This window comes from Mustelus asterias, chromosome 14 (assembly GCF_964213995.1).
Source record: "Mustelus asterias chromosome 14, sMusAst1.hap1.1, whole genome shotgun sequence".
Lineage (NCBI taxonomy): Eukaryota > Metazoa > Chordata > Chondrichthyes > Carcharhiniformes > Triakidae > Mustelus > Mustelus asterias.
The window spans coordinates 58,883,272-58,904,622 of NC_135814.1; the positions used below are offsets into that span (position 1 = coordinate 58,883,272).

At 45.5% G+C, this 21,351-nt stretch overlaps 2 non-coding genes across 2 annotated transcripts; both read right to left on the reverse strand.

Annotated features, from left to right (window-relative positions):
* Positions 1–1,230: 1,230 nt before the first annotated feature.
* On the reverse strand, positions 1,231–1,302 carry trnaa-cgc (transfer RNA alanine (anticodon CGC)). The gene has a single exon. It is a non-coding gene; the product is annotated as a tRNA-Ala (tRNA).
* A 220-nt stretch (positions 1,303–1,522) lies between these two features.
* Positions 1,523–1,594, reverse strand: trnaa-ugc (transfer RNA alanine (anticodon UGC)). Its single transcript has one exon. It is a non-coding gene; the product is annotated as a tRNA-Ala (tRNA).
* Between the last annotated feature and the right edge of the window lie 19,757 nt (positions 1,595–21,351).

The window sequence follows — 21,351 nt, forward strand, 5'->3', positions numbered from 1 at the left end:
CCAATTTTCCAACACTTTTTTTTAATATACTTTTCCAATTCAATCAACTCAAGTCCAATTCAGAGTCTCAACAAGTTGAGACATTTCCGATTCAAGCTGACAAGACACTCCTGTCTTGGGCCTGATCTACATGAGCCAAGCTGATTGGAGTAGGTGCAGACTCACCTCCTCCAAGGCTTGATCTCATTTGCATCTTAGCCAAAAGGCCGAGATGCCACTTTAAAAAATTGCTTCAAATGAAGCTTAAATGTAACCTAATGACCTCAACCAAGTGCAGCCTGTCCACACTACACTTGATCCTAGCCAAAAGGCCGAGAAGCGATTTTCCAACACTTGGTCAGTAACCTTGTATACTATGGCATTTCAAGTGCTCATCTAAATGCACCTTAAATGTCATGAGGGTTTCTGCCTCTTCCACACTTTTGTCAATATCGCATCAATATCATCTTTGATCAACAATGCAACTCCACCACCTTTTCCTTTCTGTCTGTCCTTCCTAAACACTGAAAAGACCTCAATGTTTAGTTCCCGTAAGAAGTCTCACAACACCAGGTTAAAGTCCAAAAGGCTTATTTGGTAGCGCTGCTCCTTCATCAGGTGAGTGAAGAGTTGGGTTCACAAGCAGAGGACATATAGGCACAGACTCAATTTACAAGATAATGGTTGGAATGCGACTCTTAACAGGTAATCAGGTCTTTACAGATACATATAATGCGAGTGAAGAGAGGGTTAAGTACAGGTTAAAGAGGTGTAAATTGTCTCAAGTCAGGACAGTTAGTGAGATTTTGCAAACCCAGGCATGTCATGGGGGTTACAGATAGTGTGACATGAACCCAAGATCCCGGTTGAGGCCGTCCTCATGTGTGCAGAACTTGGATATCTCATCCTTGGTCACCTTAGAGCCATGTCTCCGTAATGCCAACTATATCATACCGCATTACATCTATCTATCTATCTGTGCAACTAATTCATCCATTTTGTTTCGAATGCTCTGAGCATTTAGGTGAATGAGCACTTTCAACATTTCTTTTCCCTTTCATCCTATTTTTCACTCAATCCTTATCTGACGCTGGTCGTTAATTTTTCTGTCTATCACTTTCTCTCTGTGACAGTCTACATACAGCACAATATAGACAGTCGTAATTCCACATAATATTTGGCGTATTGTTCAAATTACAATTCTCAAACGAAGTTTTGGGTAAATTGCTCTCAAATGTTAAGCAAAATCTGTGGAGATGCCGGGGATTGAACCCGGGACCTCATACATGCGAAGCATGCGCTCTACCACTGAGCTACATCCCCTCCTGCTGTACAGTCTCTGTAAATACTTCTTTAAACTTAGTAAAACGCCATTGTGCTGCGTTATTTATTGTTTCTATGCGACAATGTTGTCTAAAAATGATTGATAGAATTAGTTTTGACCGTTCTCATTTGCGTTCAGAACAATGTGCAAATTCTGCCTGCAGTGGAAACGATTCTGCAGCATGTTTTCAGCAGCTCCGCGAAAATATTTCCCAAAAAGTGGAGATGCCGGGGATTGAACCCGGGGCCTCATACATGCAAAGCATGCGCTCTACCACTGAGCTACATCCCCTACGAAACGCACATTGAAACAGTCTATATCTCTCGGCTGGTTGTTTTCTTTCTGGTAATTTTAAATTATATTTGTTCCTTTCTGAGCCGCGGTGAATTCCACACCATTCAATCGTAGCCAAAATATTTGAACATTGCTGACGACCATAGGCAAAGATTTCTTTATCGCATCGGCGGAGAATACTGTGACAAGTACAGGGTTGTAACCTTAACTTGCAACATGCAGTGTTCATTAATTCAGTACTGAAGTCCAAACGAGAACAAGCTGACGGGAAGAATAATGAATTTTCTTAGCAACAGAAAATGGTAGAAAACATTCAGCAGGTATTCTACTTTTGATTTACGTTATTTTCTTCTTGTAAAGAAAAACAACTAGTTTCCAAAGTTTTGATTAGAAGAAATCAAATTCCGCACGAGGACAAAAGTGAATGATAGAAACTTCATGAGTGTCTATATATACTAGTGTTCCAAACTTTTCTTTCCAGGCACAATATGCATTGTGGAACAAAAGCAGAAAATGCTGGAAAATCTCAGCAGGTCTGACCGCATCTGTGGAGGGAGAATAGAACCAACGTTTGGAGTTTGGATGACCCTTCATCAGAGCTCAAACTATGAAGTCTGGGACGCATTGTGAACAGATAAATCCATCTCAATAGTTTGGACATATCTCACAGTACTAATAGTAATCTTTATACCAATGAGAAATAAATGCCCAGAAAAGCCTTTTCCAGAACACAGAATTCAAATAAGAGAAATCAGCAGTCAGGCATATCAAGAAAGAAAAGATGTGCAGTCCAAAAATGTGCAGGTTAGGTGGATTGCCCCTTAGTGTCAGGGGAACTAGCTAGGGTAAATGCATGGGATAGGGCCTGGGTGGGATTCAATGGGTCGAATCGAATGGCCTCGATGGGCAGACTCGATGGGCCGAATGGCCTCCTTCTGCACTGTAGGATTCTATGATTCTATGAAATGTTAGGATGGACTGGATCGAACCATAGGCAGCGAATAATATTTTTACCAGTGATTGGGTAGAAACAACACCAAAATATGTGATTAGAATCAAGCTGGAATCGTAGAAAGGGCACATCACAGAAGGAGGGCATTTGGCCTATGGTGTTCGTGCTGTCTCTCATAGAATCATTTGCTGGAATTCTACCGCCCGCCGCCACAGAATCGGAGCGGGCAAGGGGAGAACAACGGAAATTCCATTGATCTCGGGCAGGAATTTCTGGTCACACACAAGCGAGGCTGTAAAATCCCACCCATTGAGTTTTACAGCACAAAAGAGGCCCTTCGACCCATTGGGTGGGATTTTCCAGCCGTGCTTGCCCCAAAACCAGAAAATCCCACCCAAATTCAATGGACCTTTGCATGATCCGTCCCCTGCAGCTACGATTTCCGTGGTGGGCGGGCAGGGAAAATTCGCCCCATAGTGTCTGTGTCGGCCATCAAGACACCTATCTATTCTAATCCCATTTTCTGTAGGCCGTAGCCTTGTCTGCTGTAGCGTTTCAAGTGCTCATCTAAAGGCTTCTTAAATGTTGTGAGGGTTCCCACTTCCACCATTCTTTTAGGTGGTGAGTTCCAGGTTACCACCACTCTTTGGGTGAAAAGGTTTTTTCTCAAATCCCCTCTAAATCTCCTGCCCCTTACTATAAATCTATGCTCCCTGGTTACTGACCCCCTCTACGAAGGAAAAATGCTCCTTCCTATCTATCCTATCCATGTCCCTCACAATTTTGTACACCTTAATCATGTCACCCCTCAGACTTCTTTGCTCTAAGGAAAACAACGCCAGCCTAACCAGCCTCTCTGCATAGCTGAAACGCTTCAGCCTGGGAAACATCCTGGTGAATCTCCTCTGTGCCCACTCTAAAGAACAAAGAACAAAGAACTATACAGCACAGGAACAGGCCCTTTGGCCCTCCAAGCCTGCGCCGCTCATGTGCCCAACTAGACCATTCTTTTGTATCCCTCTATTCCCAGTCTGTTCATGTGGTTATCCAGATAAGTCTTAAACGATCCCAGCGTTTCCGCCTCAATCACCTTGCTTGGCAGTGCATTCCAGGCCCCCATCACCCTCTGTGTAAAATACATCCCCCTGACATCTGTGTTGAATCTTGCCTCCCTCACCTTGAACCCGTGACCCCTTGTGTTCGTCACCTCCGACCTGGGGAAAAGCTTCCCACTGTTCACCCTATCTATGCCCTTCATAATTTTATACACCTCTATTAGGTCGCCCCTCATCCTCCGTCTTTCCAGGGAGAACAACCCCAGTTTACCTAATCTCTCCTCATAGCTAAGACACTCCATACCAGGCAACATCCTGGTAAACCTTCTCTATACTCTCTCCAAAGCCTCCACATCCTTCTGGTAGTGTGGCGACCAGAACTGGACGCAGTATTCCAAATGTGGCCTAACCATCGTTCTACACAGCTGCAACATCATATGCCAACTTTTATATTCTATGCCCCGTCCAATAAAGGCAAGCACGCCATATGTGATGTCTCGGACCGTGTTTTCCAGATTCTGAAGGGGGAGGGGAAACAGTCACAAGTCGTGGTGCACATTGGTACCAATGACATAGGTAAGAGAAGGGACGGGGATTTAAAGCAGGAATTTCTGGAGCTGGGCTGGAAGCTGAGAGCCAAGACGAAACATGTGGTCATCTCTGGTACGTTGCCGGTACCACGTGATAGCGAGTTGAGGAACAGGGAGAGAGTGCAGTTAAATATGTGGTTGCAGGGATGGTGTAGGAGGGAGGGTTTCAGATACGTGGATAATTGGAACACGTTCTGGGGAAGGTGGGACCTGTACAAACAGGACGGGGTGCACCTGAACCAGAGGGGCACCAATATCCTCGGAGGGAAATTTGTTACGGCTCTTCAGGGGGGTTTAAACTAATTTGTCAGGGGAGTGGGAAAGGGAGTTGTAGTCCAGAAGTCAGTGAGGGTGGTGAGGTATTGGGGAAGGTATCAGGGTCAAGGGTGGGTACTGGTAGACAGGAAGGTGGGTTGAAGTGTGTCTACTTCAATGCAAGGAGCATCCGGAACAAGGTAGATGAACTTGGGGCGTGGATTGGTACTTGGGACTACGATGTTGTGGCCATTACGGAGACGTGGGTAGAACAAGGACAGGAATGGTTGTTGGACGTTCCGGGGTATAGATGTTTCACTAAGTGTAGGGAAGCTGGTAAAAGAGGTGGAGGAGTGGCATTGTTAATCAAGGATAGTTTAACGGCTGCAGAAAGGCACTTCGTGGGGGATCTGCACACTGAGGTAATATGGGCTGAAGTTAGAAATAGGAAAGGAGCGGTCACGTTGCTAGGAGTTTACTATAGGCCCCCAAATAGTAATAGAGATGTGGAGGAAGAAATTGCTAAGCAGATTATGGATATGTGTGGGGGTCACAGGGTAGTTGTCATGGGGGACTTTAACTTTCCAAATATTGATTGGAACCTTTGTAGGTCAAATAGTTTGGATGGGGCAGTTTTTGTGCAGTGTGTGCGGGAGGGTTTCCTGACACAATATGTGGATGGGCCGACTAGAGGTGAGGCCACATTGGATTTGGTACTGGGAAATGAACCGGGCCAAGTGTTAGATTTGGTTGTGGGAGAGCAATTTGGAGATAGTGACCACAATTCGGTGTCTTTTGTTATTGCAATGGAGAGGGATAGGGCCGTACGGCAGGGCAAGGTTTACAATTGGGGGAGGGGTAATTATGATGCGATTAGGCAAGAATTAGGGGGCATAAGTTGGGAACAGAAACTGTCAGAGAAAGGAACTAATGAAAAGTGGAACTTTTTCAAGGAACAAATACTGGATGTCCTTGATAGGTATGTTCCTGTCAGGCAGGGAGGAAATGGCCGAGTGAGGGAACCATGGTTCACGAAAGAGGTGGAATGTCTTGTGAAAAGGAAGAGGGAAGCTTATGTAGGGATGAGGAAACAAGGTTCAGATGGCTCGATTGAGGGTTACAAGTTAGCAAGGAATGAGCTGAAAAAGGGGCTTAGGAGAGCTAGGAGGGGACATGAGAAGTTCTTGGCGGGTCGGATCAAGGAAAACCCCAAGGCTTTTTACTCTTATGTGAGGAATAAAAGAATGACCAGGGTGAGGTTAGGGCCGGTCAAGGACAGTAGTGGGAACTTGTGTATGGAGTCAGTAGAGATAGGCGAGGTGATGAATGAATACTTTTCTTCAGTGTTCACCAAGGAGAGGGGCCATGTTTTTGAGGAAGAGAAGGTGTTACAGGCTAATAGGCTGGAGGAAATAGATGTTCGGAGGGAGGATGTCTTGGCAGTTTTGAATAAACTGAAGGTCGATAAGTCCCCTGGGCCTGATGAAATGTATCCTAGGATTCTGTGGGAGGCAAGGGATGAGATTGCAGAGCCTTTGGCGTTGATCTTTGGGTCCTCGCTGTCCATGGGGATGGTGCCAGAGGACTGGAGAATGGCGAATGTTGTTCCTCTGTTTAAGAAAGGGAATAGAAATGACCCTGGTAATTATAGACCGGTTAGTCTTACTTCGGTGGTTGGTAAATTGATGGAAAGGGTCCTTAGGGATGGGATTTACGACCATTTAGAAAGATGCGGATTAATCCGAGATAGTCAGCACGGATTCGTGAAGGGCAAGTCGTGCCTCACAAATTTGATAGAATTTTTTGAGGAGGTAACTAAGTGTGTTGATGAAGGTAGGGCAGTTGATGTCATATACATGGATTTTAGTAAGGCGTTTGATAAGGTCCCCCATGGTCGGCTTATGATGAAAGTGAGGAGGTGTGGGATAGAGGGAAAGTTGGCCGATTGGATAGGTAACTGGCTGTCTGACCGAAGACAGAGGGTGGTGGTCGATGGAAAATTTTCGGATTGGAGGCAGGTTGCTAGCGGTGTGCCGCAGGGATCAGTCCTTGGTCCTCTGCTCTTTGTGATTTTTATTAATGACTTAGAGGAGGGGGCTGAAGGGTGGATCAGTAAATTTGCTGATGACACCAAGATTGGTGGAGTAATGGATGAGGTGGAGGGCTGTTGTAGGCTGCAAAGAGACATAGATAGGATGCAAAGCTGGGCTGAAAAATGGCAAATGGAGTTTAACCCTGATAAATGTGAGATGATTCATTTTGGTAGGACAAATTTAAATGTGGATTACAGGGTCAAAGGTAGGGTTCTGAAGACTGTGGAGGAACAGAGAGATCTTGGGGTCCATATCCACAGATCTCTAAAGGTTGCCAGTCAAGTGGATAGAGCTGTGAAGAAGGCCTATAGTGTGTTAGCTTTTATTAACAGGGGGTTGGAGTTTAAGAGCCGTGGGGTTATGCTGCAACTGTACAGGACCTTGGTGAGACCACATTTGGAATATTGTGTGCAGTTCTGGTCACCTCACTATAAGAAGGATGTGGAAGCGCTGGAAAGAGTGCAGAGGAGATTTACCAGGATGCTGCCTGGTTTGGAGGGTAGGTCATATGAGGAAAGGTTGAGGGAGCTAGGGCTGTTCTCTCTGGAGCGGAGGAGGCTGAGGGGTGACTTAATAGAGGTGTATAAAATGATGAAGGGGATAGATAGAGTGAACGTTCAAAGACTATTTCCTCGGGTGGATGGAGCTATTACAAGGGGGCATAACTATAGGGTTCGTGGTGGGAGATACAGGACGGATATCAGAGGTAGGTTCTTTACGCAGAGAGTGGTTGGGGTGTGGAATGGACTGCCTGCAGTGATAGTGGAGTCAGACACTTTAGAAACATTTAAGCGGTTATTGGATAGGCACATGGAGCACACCAGGATGATAGGGAGTGGGATAGCTTGATCTTGGTTTCAGATAAAGCTCGGCACAACATCGTGGGCCGAAGGGCCTGTTCTGTGCTGTACTGTTCTATGTTCTATGTCTTCTTCACCACCCTCTCCACATGTGCTGCCACCTTTAAGGATCTGTGGACTTGTACATCCAGGTCCCTCTGTGTGTCTATACTCCTGATGGTTCTGCCATTTATTGTATAGCTCCCCCTTACATTAGATCTTCCGAAATGCATCACTTCGCATTTATCTGGATTAAATTCCATCTGCCATTTCTCTGCCCAATGTTCCAGCCTATCTACATCCTGCTGTATTCTCTGACAATGTTCATCACTATCCGCAAATCCAGCAATCTTCGTGTCATCCGTAAACTTACTGATCACACCAGTTACATCTTCCTCCAAATCATTTATATATATCACAAACAGCAGAGGTCCCAGTACAGAGCCCTGCGGAACACCACTAGTCACAGACCTCCAACCAGAAAAGGACCCCTCCACTGCTACCCTCTGTCTTCTATGGCTAAGCCAGTTCTCCACCCATCTAGCTAGCTCACCTTTTATCCCGTGAGATTTAACCTTTTGCACCAGCCTGCCATGAGGGACCTTGCCAAACACTTTACTAAAATCCATATAGACTACATCCATGGCCCTTCCTTCATCAATCGCTTTTGTCACCTCCTCAAAAAACTCAAGCAAATTTGCGAGGCATGACCTCCCTCATACAAAACCATGCTGCCTATCACTAATGAGATTATTCAGTTCTAAATGTGCATATATCCTAACTCTAAGAATCTCTCCAACAACTTCCCTACCACGGACGTCAAGCTCACCGGCCTATAATTACCCGGGTTATCCTTGCTACCCTTCTTAAATAACGGGACCACATTTGCTATCCTCCAATCCTCTGGCACCTCACCTGTTTCCAGATGCAATTTTACAACTCATCCGCTTCATCGTGGACCACAATATCTTCACCTTCAACAACCAGTTCTTCATCCAGACACACGGAACAGCCATGGGGACAAAATTCGCACCTCAATATGCCAACATCTTCATGCACAGGTTCGAACAAGACTTCTTCACCGCACAGGACCTTCAACCGATGCTATACACTAGATACATCGATGACATTTTCTTCCTTTGGAGTCATGGTGAGCAATCACTGAAACAACTATATGATGACATCAACAAGTTCCATCCCACCATCAGACTCACCATGGACTACTCTCCGGAATCGGTTGCATTCTTGGACACACGCATCTCCATTAAGGACGGTCGCCTCAGCACCTCACTATACCGCAAGCCCACGGATAACCTCATGATGCTTCACTTCTCCAGCTTCCACCCTAAACACGTAAAAGAAGCCATCCCCTACGGACAAGCCCTCCGAATACACAGGATCTGCTCGGATGAGGAGGATCGCAACAGACACCTCCAGACGCTGAAAGATGCCCTCATAAGAACAGGATATGGCGCTCTACTCATCGATCAACAGTTCCGACGCGCCGCAGCGAAAAACCGCACCGACCTCCTCAGAAGACAAACACGGGACACGGTGGACAGAGTACCCTTCGTCGTCCAGTACTTCCCCGGAGCGGAGAAGCTACGGCATCTCCTCCGGAGCCTTCAACATGTCATTGATGAAGACGAACATCTCGCCAAGGCCATCCCCACACCCCCACTTCTTGCCTTCAAACAACCACACAACCTCAAACAGACCATTGTCCGCAGCAAACTACCCGGCCTTCAGGAGAACAGTGACCATGACACCACACAACCCTGCCACAGCAACCTCTGCAAGATGTGCCGGATCATCGACATGGATGCCATCATCTCACGTGAGAACACCATCTACCAGGTACACGGTACATACTCTTGCAACTCGGCCAACGTTGTCTACCTGATACGCTGCAGGAAAGGATGTCCCAAGGCATGGTACATTGGAGAAACCATGCAGATGCTACGACAACGGATGAATGAACACCGCTCGACAATCACCAGGCAAGACTGTTCTCTTCCTGTTGGGGAACACTTCAGCAGTCACGGGCATTCAGCCTCTGATCTTCAGATAAGCGTTCTCCAAGGCGGCCTTCACGACACACGACAGCGCAGAGTCGCTGAGCAGAAACTGATAGCCAAGTTCCGCACACATGAGGACGGCCTAAACTGGGATGTTGGATTTATGTCACATTATCAGTAACCCCCACAGCTTGCCCCTGGTCTTGCATAATCTCACTAGCTGTTCTGCCTGGAGACAATACACATTTCTTTAACCTGTGTTTAATGTTCCCTCCACCCACATTATCTGTACCTTTTAAGACCTGGCTGGCTATAGAGATTTGCATTCTAATTAGTATTCTGTAACTTGATTTCTGTGTCTGTGCACTGTTGGAGAACAGATAACCACTCCATCTGACGAAGGAGCAGCACGCTCCGAAAGCTTATGGTATTTGCTACCAAATAAACCTGTTGGACTTTAACCTGGTGTTGTGAGACTTCTTACTGACCTCACCTGTGTCCAGTGAAGAGACAAAGATTTCTGTTAGAGGCCCAGCAATTGCATCTCTCGCCTCCCTGAGGAGTCTAGGATAGATGCCATCTGGCCCTGGGGATTTGTCTGTCTTAATGTTTCCTAAAAAAACCTAACACTTCCTCCCTTGTAATTGAGATTTTTTCTAACGGGTCAACACATCTCTCTGAGACACTACCAGTCAACATGTCCCTCTCCTTTGTGAATACTGATGCAAAGTATTCGTTTAGGATCTCACCTACTTCCTTTGGTTCTAAGCATAATTCCCCTCCTTTGTCCCTAGAGAGGTCCAATTCTTTCCCTAACAACCCTCTTGTTCCTAACGTATGTATAAAATGCCTTAGGATTCTCCTTAATCCTGTCTGCCAAGGACATTTCGTGACCCCTTTTTGCCCTTCTAAGTCCCTGTTTGAGTTATTTTCTACTTTCTCTGTATTCCTCCAGTGCTCCATCTGTTTTTAGCTGCCTGGACCTCATGTATGCCTCTTTTTTCTTTTTGATTAGACCCACAATTTCACTGGTTATCCACGGCTCCCGAATCCTACCTTTCCTATCCTTCCTCTTTACAGGCACATGCCTGTCCTGCAGTCCTATCAACTGCTCCTTAAAAGACTCCCACACGCCAGATGTGGATTTACCCTCGAACAGCCTCTCCCAATCAACAGCCATCAAATCCTGCCTAATCCGGCTGTAGTTAGCCTTCCCCCAATTCAGCACCTTATCCATTGGACAACACTCATCTTTTTCCATTACTATCCTAAAGTTTACAGAATTGTGGTCACTATTTGCCACATGTTCCCCCACTGCAACTTTGATGACCTGACCGGGCTCATTCCCTAGTACTAGGTCCATATAGACCCCTCTCTAGTTGGACTGTCAACATATTGTTCCAAAGAGCCTTCCTGTACGCATTTTATAAATTCTTCCCCGTCCAGGCCCCCAGCCCTATGCGATTTCCAGTCTACACAAGGGAAATTAAAGTCTCCCACTACAACAACCCTATTTTTTCTGCACCTGTCCAGAATCTCCTTACATATCCGTTCCTCAACTTCTCATGGGCTGTTGGGAGGCCTGTAGTATACCCCCAGCATAGTGACTGCGCCCTTCCTGTTTCTGAGCTCCACCCACAGTGACTCGTTATCTGACCCTTCCATATTGTCCACCCTCTGTACCGCTGCAATATGCTCCCTAACCAGCATTCCTACTCCCCCACCTCTCCTCGTCCCTCCTCTGTCTCACCTAAAACACTTATACCCCGGAATATTCAGCTGCCAGTCCTGTCGTTCTTTTAACCAAGTCTCCATCACTGCAACCACATCCAAGTTCCGCGCAAGCATTAAGGCTCTAAGCTCGTCTGTCTTGCCCGTAACGCTCCTTGCATTGAAGCAGATGCACTCCAGACCTCCAGGCCCACTGAGGTCATCCTCCCCCAGAATGCTCTTCCTCTTAGATAGCCTTGTCTTGGCCCCAACCTCGTCCCCAGCCTCTATGCTTATTGACCTATTGTTCTGATCCCCCACCCCCCCGCCACATTAGCTTAAACCCACCTGAACCACACTAGCAAAACTCCCAGCTAGGATATTCGTACCCCTCCAGTTTAGGTGCAACCCGTCCTTCTTGTACAGGTGCCATCCTCTCTTGAAGACTTCCCAGTGATCTATGTATTCAAAACCCTCTCTCCTGCACCAGTCCTTTAGCCACGCGTCCAGCTGTGCAGTCTCCCTGTTCCTAGCCTCACTCGCTTGTGGCACTGGGGGTAGTCCAGAGATCGCTACCCTAGAGGTCCTGCTTTTTAGCCGACTACCCAACTCCCTGAATTGCTCTCGCAGGACCTCCCTGCTCTTTCTGCCTACATCATTTGCACCAATGTGGACAATGACGTCTGTCTGGTTACCCGCCCCTTTTAGGATGCTTCCTACCCGCTCAGAGACATCCAGGACCCTGACAGCAGGGAGGCAGACTACCATCCTGGAGTCTCGTTCGCGCCCACAGAACCTCCTGTCTCTGCCTCTAACCATTTCATCCCCCACTACTATTGCTCTCCTGGTTCCCCTCTTTCCCTTCTGAGCCACAGAGCCCAATTCCGTGCCAGTGACCTGGTCATCGTGGCTCACCCCTGGAGGGTCATCCCCACCCACAGTATCCAAAATGGTAGACTTATTTTGGAGGGGGACAACCACAGGAGATCCCATCACTGACTGCTCTCTCCCCTCCTCTCTCCCGTCTGACACCCATCCCTTACTGTTAAGGGGGACAACCACCGGGGTACTCTCTGGTACGTGACCTTTACCCTTCCTAATCATGACCCACGTGCCTTCCTCCCGTGGCCCTGGTGTGATGAACTGCCTGTAACTTCTATCTATTAACTTCTCATTTTCCCTGACTAGACTAAGGTCATCAAGCCGCAGCTCCAGTTCCCTAACACGGTCTTTCAGGAGCTGCAGTTTGACGCACCTGGCGCAGATATGGACTTCCGGGAGGCTAGGTGACTCCATGAACTCCCACATCCGACACCGACAGCAAAAAATTGGCCTCCCACTCATAATTACCCCTTCCTTTAAATTACTGGATGAATGAAGAATAGTGCCTACCCTGCTTCTGCCTGTGTACGCCAAAGCCCGTTGAGCCAAAGCCCTTTAGCTCTCACTCTGCTCCCTGTTCACTCCGCTGCCCGCCGGATAGTGCGGCCTGCTTTTAAACCTCCCGCGCGCTAAAAGAAAAACAAATTTTCTTCCCAGGTCACCCCGCGGTCAGCCTACTTCCGTTTTTCCCTTAAACTGCTAGACTAAGAAACCCCGCGAAAAAGTAAGTAAAATAAAGTAAAATAAAGTAAAACAAAGCCAATCTCTTACCCTTTCACTCTAGCCACCAGTCGCTCCTCTCTCTCTTGCTCTGGTCGAACAATGTGCAATCACACCCTCTCTGCAAGAGCAATTCAGCTAATGTCATCCTCCTAACTCTTCACTGCAAATCTTTTCTCTTCAGATAATTATCCAATTCGCTTTTGGAAGCCACGATAACTTCCTTGTTTAGGTACACTCACCTTCTATTTACATAACCCAGAGTATCAGGGTTCAAAACATAGTAGCAGCAAGCAAATTTACCTTAGATAATCTCAGTTAAATAATGAACAGAAATATTAAGGCATTAAAAAAAGTTTTAAAACATGGAGATCAGATGTGAGTTGAAATGGATTTGAGAATTAGGATATTACTGAAGTCAAAAATTAATTAGACCACAGTCCAAAATATGTGTTGATTGCATTGGCCATGCTAAATTCTCCCTCAGTGTACCCGAACAGGTGCCGCAGTGTGGCGACTAGGGGATTTTCACAGTAACTTCATTGCAGTGTTAATGTTAAGCCTACTTGTGACAATAATAAATAAACTTAAACTTAAACAAAGGGTTGTAGCTCACTACCCATACCACCACCTCCCCACACCCTCCAACACAGTGGACTAACAACTGATGCCAATGCAGCAGCTGGCCCGAAATAGAGGGCACCAAAACAGCAAGCTGCCTCTGAAGTATAAGGAGAAAATGCTGCAAATGCTCAACATGTCTGGCAGCATCAGTGCAAACAAAACCATTGTTAATGCTTCGGATTGGTGACCTTTTGTCAGAACTGTCGATTAAGATTGAGACCTGAGGCACAATTTTCAGTGGCCTTCATGCCCCCAGCTTCTGGCACATGCAATGTGTACACCACCTGTTTCACCTGAAAATGATGTGGAGATGCCGGCGTTGGACTGGGGTGAACACAGTAAGAGTTTTAACAACACCAGGTTAAAGTCCAACAGGTTTATTTGGTAGCAAATACCATTAGCTTTTGGAGCGCTGCTCCTTCGTCAGATGGAGTGGAAATGTGCTCTCAAACAGTGCAAACAGACACAAAATCAAGTTACAGAATACTGATTAGAATGCGAATCCCTACAGCCAACCAGATCTTAAAGATACAGACAATGTGGGTGGAGGGAGCATTAAGCACAGGTTAAAGAGATGTGTATTGTCTCCAGACAGGACAGCTAGTGAGATTCTGCAAGTCCAGGAGGCAAGCTGTGGGGGTTACTGATAATGTGACATAAATCCAACATCCTGGTTTAGGCCGTCCTCATGTGTGCGGAACTTGGCTATCAGTTTCTGCTCAGCGACTCTGCGCTGTCGTGTGTCATGAAGGCCGCCTTGGAGAACGCTTACCTGAAGATCAGAAGCTGAATGCCTGTGACTGCTGAAGAGCTCCCCAACAGGAAGAGAACAGTTTTGCCTAGTGATTGTTGAGCGGTGTTCATTCATCCGTTGTCGTAGCGTCTGCATGGTTTTCCCAATGTACCATGCCTCGGGACATCCTTTCCTGCAGCGTATCAGGTAGACAACGTTGGTCAAGTTGCAAGAGTATGTACCGTGTACCTGGTAGATGGTGTTCTCACGTGAGATGATGGCATCCGTGTCGATGATCCGGCACGTCTTGCAGAGGTTGCTGTGGCAGGGTTGTGTGGTGTCGTGGTCACTGTTCTCCTGAAGGCTGGGTAGTTTGCTGCGGACAATGGTCTGTTTGAGGTTGCGCGGTTGTTTGAAGGCAAGAAGTGGGGGTGTGGGGATGGCCTTGGCGAGATGTTCGTCTTCATCAATGACATGTTGAAGGCTCCGGAGGAGATGCCGTAGCTTCTCCGCTCCGGGGAAGTACTGGACGACGAAGGGTACTCTGTCCACCGTGTCCCGTGTTTGTCTTCTGAGGAGGTCGATGCAGTTTTTCACTGTGGCGCGCGGAACTGTTGATCGATGAGTCGAGCAAGATGCCCTCATAAGAACAGGATATGGCGCTCAACTCATCGATCAACAGCTCGGACGCGCCACAGCGAAAAACCGCACCGGCCTCCTCAGAAGACAAACACGGGACACGGTGGACAGAGTACCCTTCGTCGTCCAGTACTTCCCCGGAGCGGAGAAGCTACGGCATCTCCTCCGGAGCCTTCAACATGTCATTGATGAAGACGAACATCTCGCCAAGGCCATCCCCACACCCCCACTTCTTGCCTTCAAGCAACCGCGCAACCTCAAACAGACCATTGTCCGCAGCAAACTACCCAGCCTTCAGGAGAACAGTGACCACGGCACCACAGAACCCTGCCACAGCAACCTCTGCAAGACGTGCCGGATCATCGACACGGATGCCATCATCTCACGTGAGAACACCATCTACCAGGTACACAGTACATACTCTTGCAACTCGGCCAACGTTGTCTGCCTGATACGCTGCAGGAAAGAATGTCCCGAGGCATGGTACATTGGGGAAACCATGCAGATGCTACGACAACGGATGAATGAACACCGCTCGACAATCACCAGGCAAAACTGTTCTCTTCCTGTTGGGGAACACTTCAGCAGTCACGGGCATTCAGCCTCTGATCTTCAGATAAGCGTTCTCCAAGGCGGCCTTCACGACACACGACAGCGCAGAGTCGCTGAGCAGAAACTGATAGCCAAGTTCCGCACACATGAGGACGGCCTAAACCGGGATGTTGGATTTATGTCACATTATCAGTAACCCCCACAGCTTGCCTCCTGGACTTGCAGGCTGTCCTGTCTGGAGACAATACACATCTCTTTAACCTGTGCTTAATGCTCCCTCCACCCACGTTGTCTGTATCTTTAAGATCTGGTTGGTTGTAGGGATTCGCATTCTAATCAGTATTCTGTAACTTGATTTTGTGTCTGTTTGCACTGTTTGAGAGCACATTTCCACTCCATCTGACGAAGGAGCAGCGCTCCGAAAGCTAATTGTATTTGCCACCAAATAAACCGGTTGGACTTTCACCTGGTGTTGTTAAAACCCTTACCTGAAAATGAGCATAGCTGAATTGATCACCAGAGCATTTCCTATGAAACCACCTTTGGTCTGCAGTAGATATGGGCTTAGTCATTCAATGCATCTCTTTGTCGTAAATGAGCATTAGGAATTACTCAGAAAATTGTTGCTGTATCAAAGCATCTCACATTACCCATTTCACAGATATGCATTTCATCAGATCCTGTACTTTATTTTGCCGTAATCTCAAAAACAATCATGGGCATCAGGTCTCGCCTGTTAATTATACACACACATCTACATACCAAGGTACATTTACGGATTAAATAAGTGTTGAAGCGAGTGACTGCCATTGAACAAAAAATAAACTTTCATGTTGTAAAATAATCTAACAAGAAAACTGGAAAATCCAGAAGCATTTAAGATGAAGCAAAGGCTTTCAGTCAGAAGTTCTCTAACTCATTTAGGCTCTGATTATTACTTGTCACTGTGTCATTGAACTCTGTTTTGGGAAGTTTCTAGTTTATTTCTCAGCAAAGCGATCATAGACCACAACTGATACTGTGTTTGATGTAACAATCACAGTGGAAAAAGTACCATTCTTTTACGTTAAATTCAGATGAGATATTTTTCAGCACAGGTAATTGGTAATACCTATTTACATATACACATTTATTTTTCAAGGAAAAGACGTCTGATTTAGTTTTGATGTGCATCAGTAATAGTGAAGGGTTGTAAATATCCCCCACTAATTGGTACAATGTTACTAGCCCATGTTTTAGTTTTCAGAAGGATGTTGTGTTTTAGGAATGTAAATCTTGGTGAATGAGAAAGGAACAAATAAACTGTCATTTGTATTGGCAAATGTCAAGACAATCATGTGAGTACAGAATGCAAATGTGCTGTTCCAGGTTTTAATCATTCTTCCCTTTTCATTGCTTACCCTTATTCTAGAGGGACTTTGCAAAGAAAGAAACTGAGATTATGTGCTGAAACAAGATTCCTGAAATCATAAAACAAATGGAAAATCACAAGCACCAGTATGATAAAATGGCTTTTATAAAAGCCATTTATGATGCAGAATTGTAATGTTAGAAGGAAAAATAACTAAATAGTAACTTATGTCATAAGAACATAAGAACATTAGAAATAGAAGCAGGAGTAGGCCATCTAGCCCCTCAAGCCTGCTCCGCCATTCAATAAGATCATGGCTGATCTGATATTGGATTCAGTTCCACTTACCCGCCCGCTCCCCATAACCCTTAATTCCCTTAATGGTTAAAAATCTATCTATCTGTGGCTTAAACACATTTAACGAGGTAGCCTTTACTGCTTCATTGGGCAAAGAATTCCAAAGATTCACTACCCTCTGGGAGAAGAAGTTCCTTCTCAACTCTGTTCTAAATTGACTCCCTTGTATTTTGAGGCTATGCCCCCTAGTTCTTGTTTCCATTGTAAGTGGAAATAACCTCACTGCTTCTACCCTGTCTAGCCCCTTCATTATCTTAAATATCTCTATAAGATCTCCCCTCAACCTTCTAAACTCCAATGAGTACAGGCCCAGTCTACTCAATCTCTCCTCATAAGCTAACCCCCTCATCTCCAGAATCAACCTGGTGAACCTTCTCTGTACCCACTCCAAAGCTAATATATCCTTTCTTAAATAAGGGGACCAAAATTGTACACAGTACTCTAGGTGCGGCCTCACCAGTACTCTGTACAGTTGCAGCATGACCTCCCTGCTTTTATACTCCATCCCTCTCGTGATAAAGGCCAACATTCCATTTGCCTTCTTGATTACCTGCTGCACCTGCAAACTGAGTTTTTGTGATTCATGCACAAGGACCCCCAGGTCCCTCTGCACAGTAGCATGCTGTAATTTTTCACCGTTTAAATAATAGTCCATTTTACTATTATTCTTTCCAAAGTGGATAACCTCACACTTACCAACGTTATACTCCATCTGCCAGATCCTTACCCACTCACTTAGCCTATCCAAATCTCTGCAGACTCTCTGTGTCCTCCACACAATTTGCTTTCCCACTCATCTTTGTGTCATCCGCAAACTTTGTTACCCTACACTCGGTCCCCTCCTCCAGATCGTCTATGTATATGATAAATAGTTGAGGCCCCAGCACCGATCGCTGCGGCACGCCACTAGTCACTGATTGCCAACCGGAAAAGCACCCATTTATTCCGACTCTCTGCTTTCTGTTAGGTAGCCAATCCTCAATCCACGCTAACACTTTACCCCCAACTTATCTCATGCAGCAACCTTTTGTGAGGCACCTTATCGAATGCCTTCTGGAAATCTAAATACACCACATCCACCGGTTCCCCTCTGTCAACTGCACTCGTTATATCCTCAAAACATTCCAGTAAATTAGTCAAACATGACTTTCCCTTCATGAATCCATGCTGCGTCTGCTTGATTGAACCATTCTTTTCCAGGTGTCCTGCTATTTCTTCCTTAATGATAGATTCCAGCATTTTCCCAACTACGGATGTTAAGCTAACCGGCCTGTAGTTACCTGCCTTTTGTCTACCTCCTTTTTTAAACAGTGGCGTTACATTAGCTGTTTTCCAATCAGCTGGCACCTCCCCAGAGTTCAGTGACTTTTGATAAATTACAACTAATGCATTTGCTATTTCTTCTTCCGTTCCTTTTAGTACCCTGGCATGCATTCCATCCGGACTAGGGAACTTGTCTACCTTTAGTCCCATTAGCCTACCCAGCACTACCTCTTTAGTAATAGTGATCGTTTTAAGGTCCTCACCCCCTACAGTCCCATGACCGTCAATTATTGGTAAGCTATTTGTGTCCTCCACTATGAGGACCGACACAAAAAACTTGTTTGAGGCCTCGGCCATTTCCTCGTTTCCTATTATCAAATCCCCCTTCTCATCTTCTAAGGAACCAACATTTACTTTAGCCACTCTTTTCCGTTTTATATCCTTTGGAAGTTGAGCTATTATCTGTCAAAGGTGGATGACCCTTTGTCACAGCTGGTGAAATGTCATCCAGACTCAAAACATTGGCTCTGTTCTCTCTCCACAGGTGCTGTGAGACCTGCTGAGTTTCTCCAGCATTTTCTGTTTTAGTTTCAGATTCCAGCATCTGCAGTATTTTGCCTTTAACTTAAGAAAGTCATTTTGGAGAAGGAAGCTTTAAAACAATGAAGGACATAGTCAAGTCTTTGAAAGACAAATCAAAGATGAAAGTGGAATCATATTCCATGTTAAAGACCCTCAGTAAGAGTGCACCAAATTGTGAAGTATTTTTCACTCCTGTTAGAAAAAAATAGTTTATCCACCGCTTCCAAATCAGCAGAACTTGTTGAACAATCAGGTTCAATTATTCAATGTATTTATACCTGGACTCCTGCAGAAAAAGCTAGAATTGTCCAAAATCATTAGACATGTGCAAAGAGAGACACCTCCCTTAATTGTAAATAAGATTCAGAAGGGCACAATCACGATGAAGCCACCTTGTGGTGAAGTACTGCAGAAAATGAGAATAGGTTTTATACCTGGATACATATTCAAATAGGTCTGAGCACAGTGATCTTCTGATTCTAGAATCTGAACTATTCAGAGGGCTGTGTAAAGAAAACTCAGAAGCTGCTTGTCTTGTTGAAAAACCATTACAACAGCTGACCAGCCCAGCAAAGCCCAAAATCTATGGCCATGCTCTCAAATTGGCTGCTGTTAAAATGATATTCGCAGCTGAGTGGAAAGCTGTAGCAAAGGGAAGCTGAAAGAAAAGAATGACAACAGCTGAGAAAATACTGAGTTTATTTTGACATTGTTTAGCTTTTTTATTTTGAATTCCGAGAAAAGTCTGCTTATTCTGGAAATTCAAATATGCCTTGATTTGAAAATAATGTCATAGTTTTTGTTATGATAAAGAGGAGAATGCTTGGTGGAATATGTTGGCGGAGTATGGATGTTAGTCTCTAATGTCAACATAGCCAAAGCAGAAGCAGAGCATTGTAGCTTGACTAACAAAGATGTTTTTTATCAGCTTAAATTAGATATGGGGCATAAGCATCACTTCAATTGCATTTAAAACCAGCAGTTATTTTGGCTACAAGCAATGACATGTTTTCTGTCCAAATTCAATCCCCTCCCAAGGTTTGGAATGTAGAACTTTTGACCTAGTTATCACATTTCATTACTGGAAATTCTGGTTTGTATTAATTTCACAAGAGGTAGGTGACGACATTTTGCAGTTACAGCAATGGTCACAATTTATACGAATTTTAATCACCACAGAACACTAAATCCCTGCAAATCTGACCTGCAATAGGTTCTGCTTTACAGGTCCAAGAGAAACATTCTGTAATTTCAGCTTATTAAAAAAAGAGTTACATGTTCATTGGTGCTTTTCCATTGTTATGTCTCCTGGTTCCCGCAAATTAGAAATAATCACACTTTAGACTCAAAATAACAGCGAATGTATTTCTTACATTTCTCCACATGACTGTGAGACCGATAGACCGAAGGTGGAATTTTCCATCCTGGAGACTGGGTACAGTGCCGATGGGAAAGTTGGCATAATTCCCGCTAGGCAGTGGGGCAGTTAAACATGTATGAGCTTTCACTTTTCAGCTCATTAATTATGGAACTACAAGGAGCTCAGCGAATCTTGTGGCAGGATGTGCAGAAAGTCTGCCACCCTGCTGTTAAATCATGGCAAAGATGGTCCTGGTGCCATATCTAAAGGGTACCCAGAAACACATTCACTCATTGCAGACCAGGAGCCCCACACTATTCCTGCAGAGTCCTTGTGGCTGCAACTCATACTGGAGAAGCTCACTGATGTGAGCAACCACATCCAAGGATGTATGAGGGTGCTCCTGGCATTGGCTCACCTCTAGATAAGAGCACTGCCTGCGATACAGCCATAGCTGGGCCAATGCTCGCCATTGCTGTGATTTGATCTGATTTGATTTGATTTATTGTCACATGTATTAACATATAGTGAAAAGTATTGTTTCTTGCGCGCTATACAGACAAAACATACCATTCATAGAGAACGAAATGAGAGAGTATAGAACATCATGTTAAAGTCATAGCTAGGGTGTAGAGAAAGGTCAACTTAATGCAAGGTAAGTCCATTCAAAAGTCTGACAGCAGCAGGGAAGAAGCTGTTCTTGAGTTGGTTGGTATGTGACCCCAGACTTTTGTATCTTTTTCCCGACGGAAGAAGGTGGAAGAGAGAATGTCCGGGGTGCGTGGAGTCCTTAATTATGCTGGCTGCTTTGCCGAGGCAGCGGGAAGTGTAGACAGAGTCAATGGATGGGAGGCTGGTTTGCGTGATGGATTGGGCTACATTCGCGACCTTTTGTAGTTCCTTGCGGTTTTGGCCAGAGCAGGAGCCATACCAAGCTGTGATAAAACCTGGAAGAATGCTTTCTATGGTGCAGCTGTAAAAGTGTTTCATGTTCTCCAGCTCCTTGACTTTAGTAGAGGCCCAGCTGCCTCTTGCTGCTCAGCCCTTTGTGTCAAATGATGGCCAGTCCTCCTTTTCTTCATCTGGATGAGAGCCATTACCAAAGCAGGGTTACCTGCTGCCTGTATCATTAACACCTCCGTGGGTGTGTGAATGAAGTGAAACATTGTGAGCATGTCT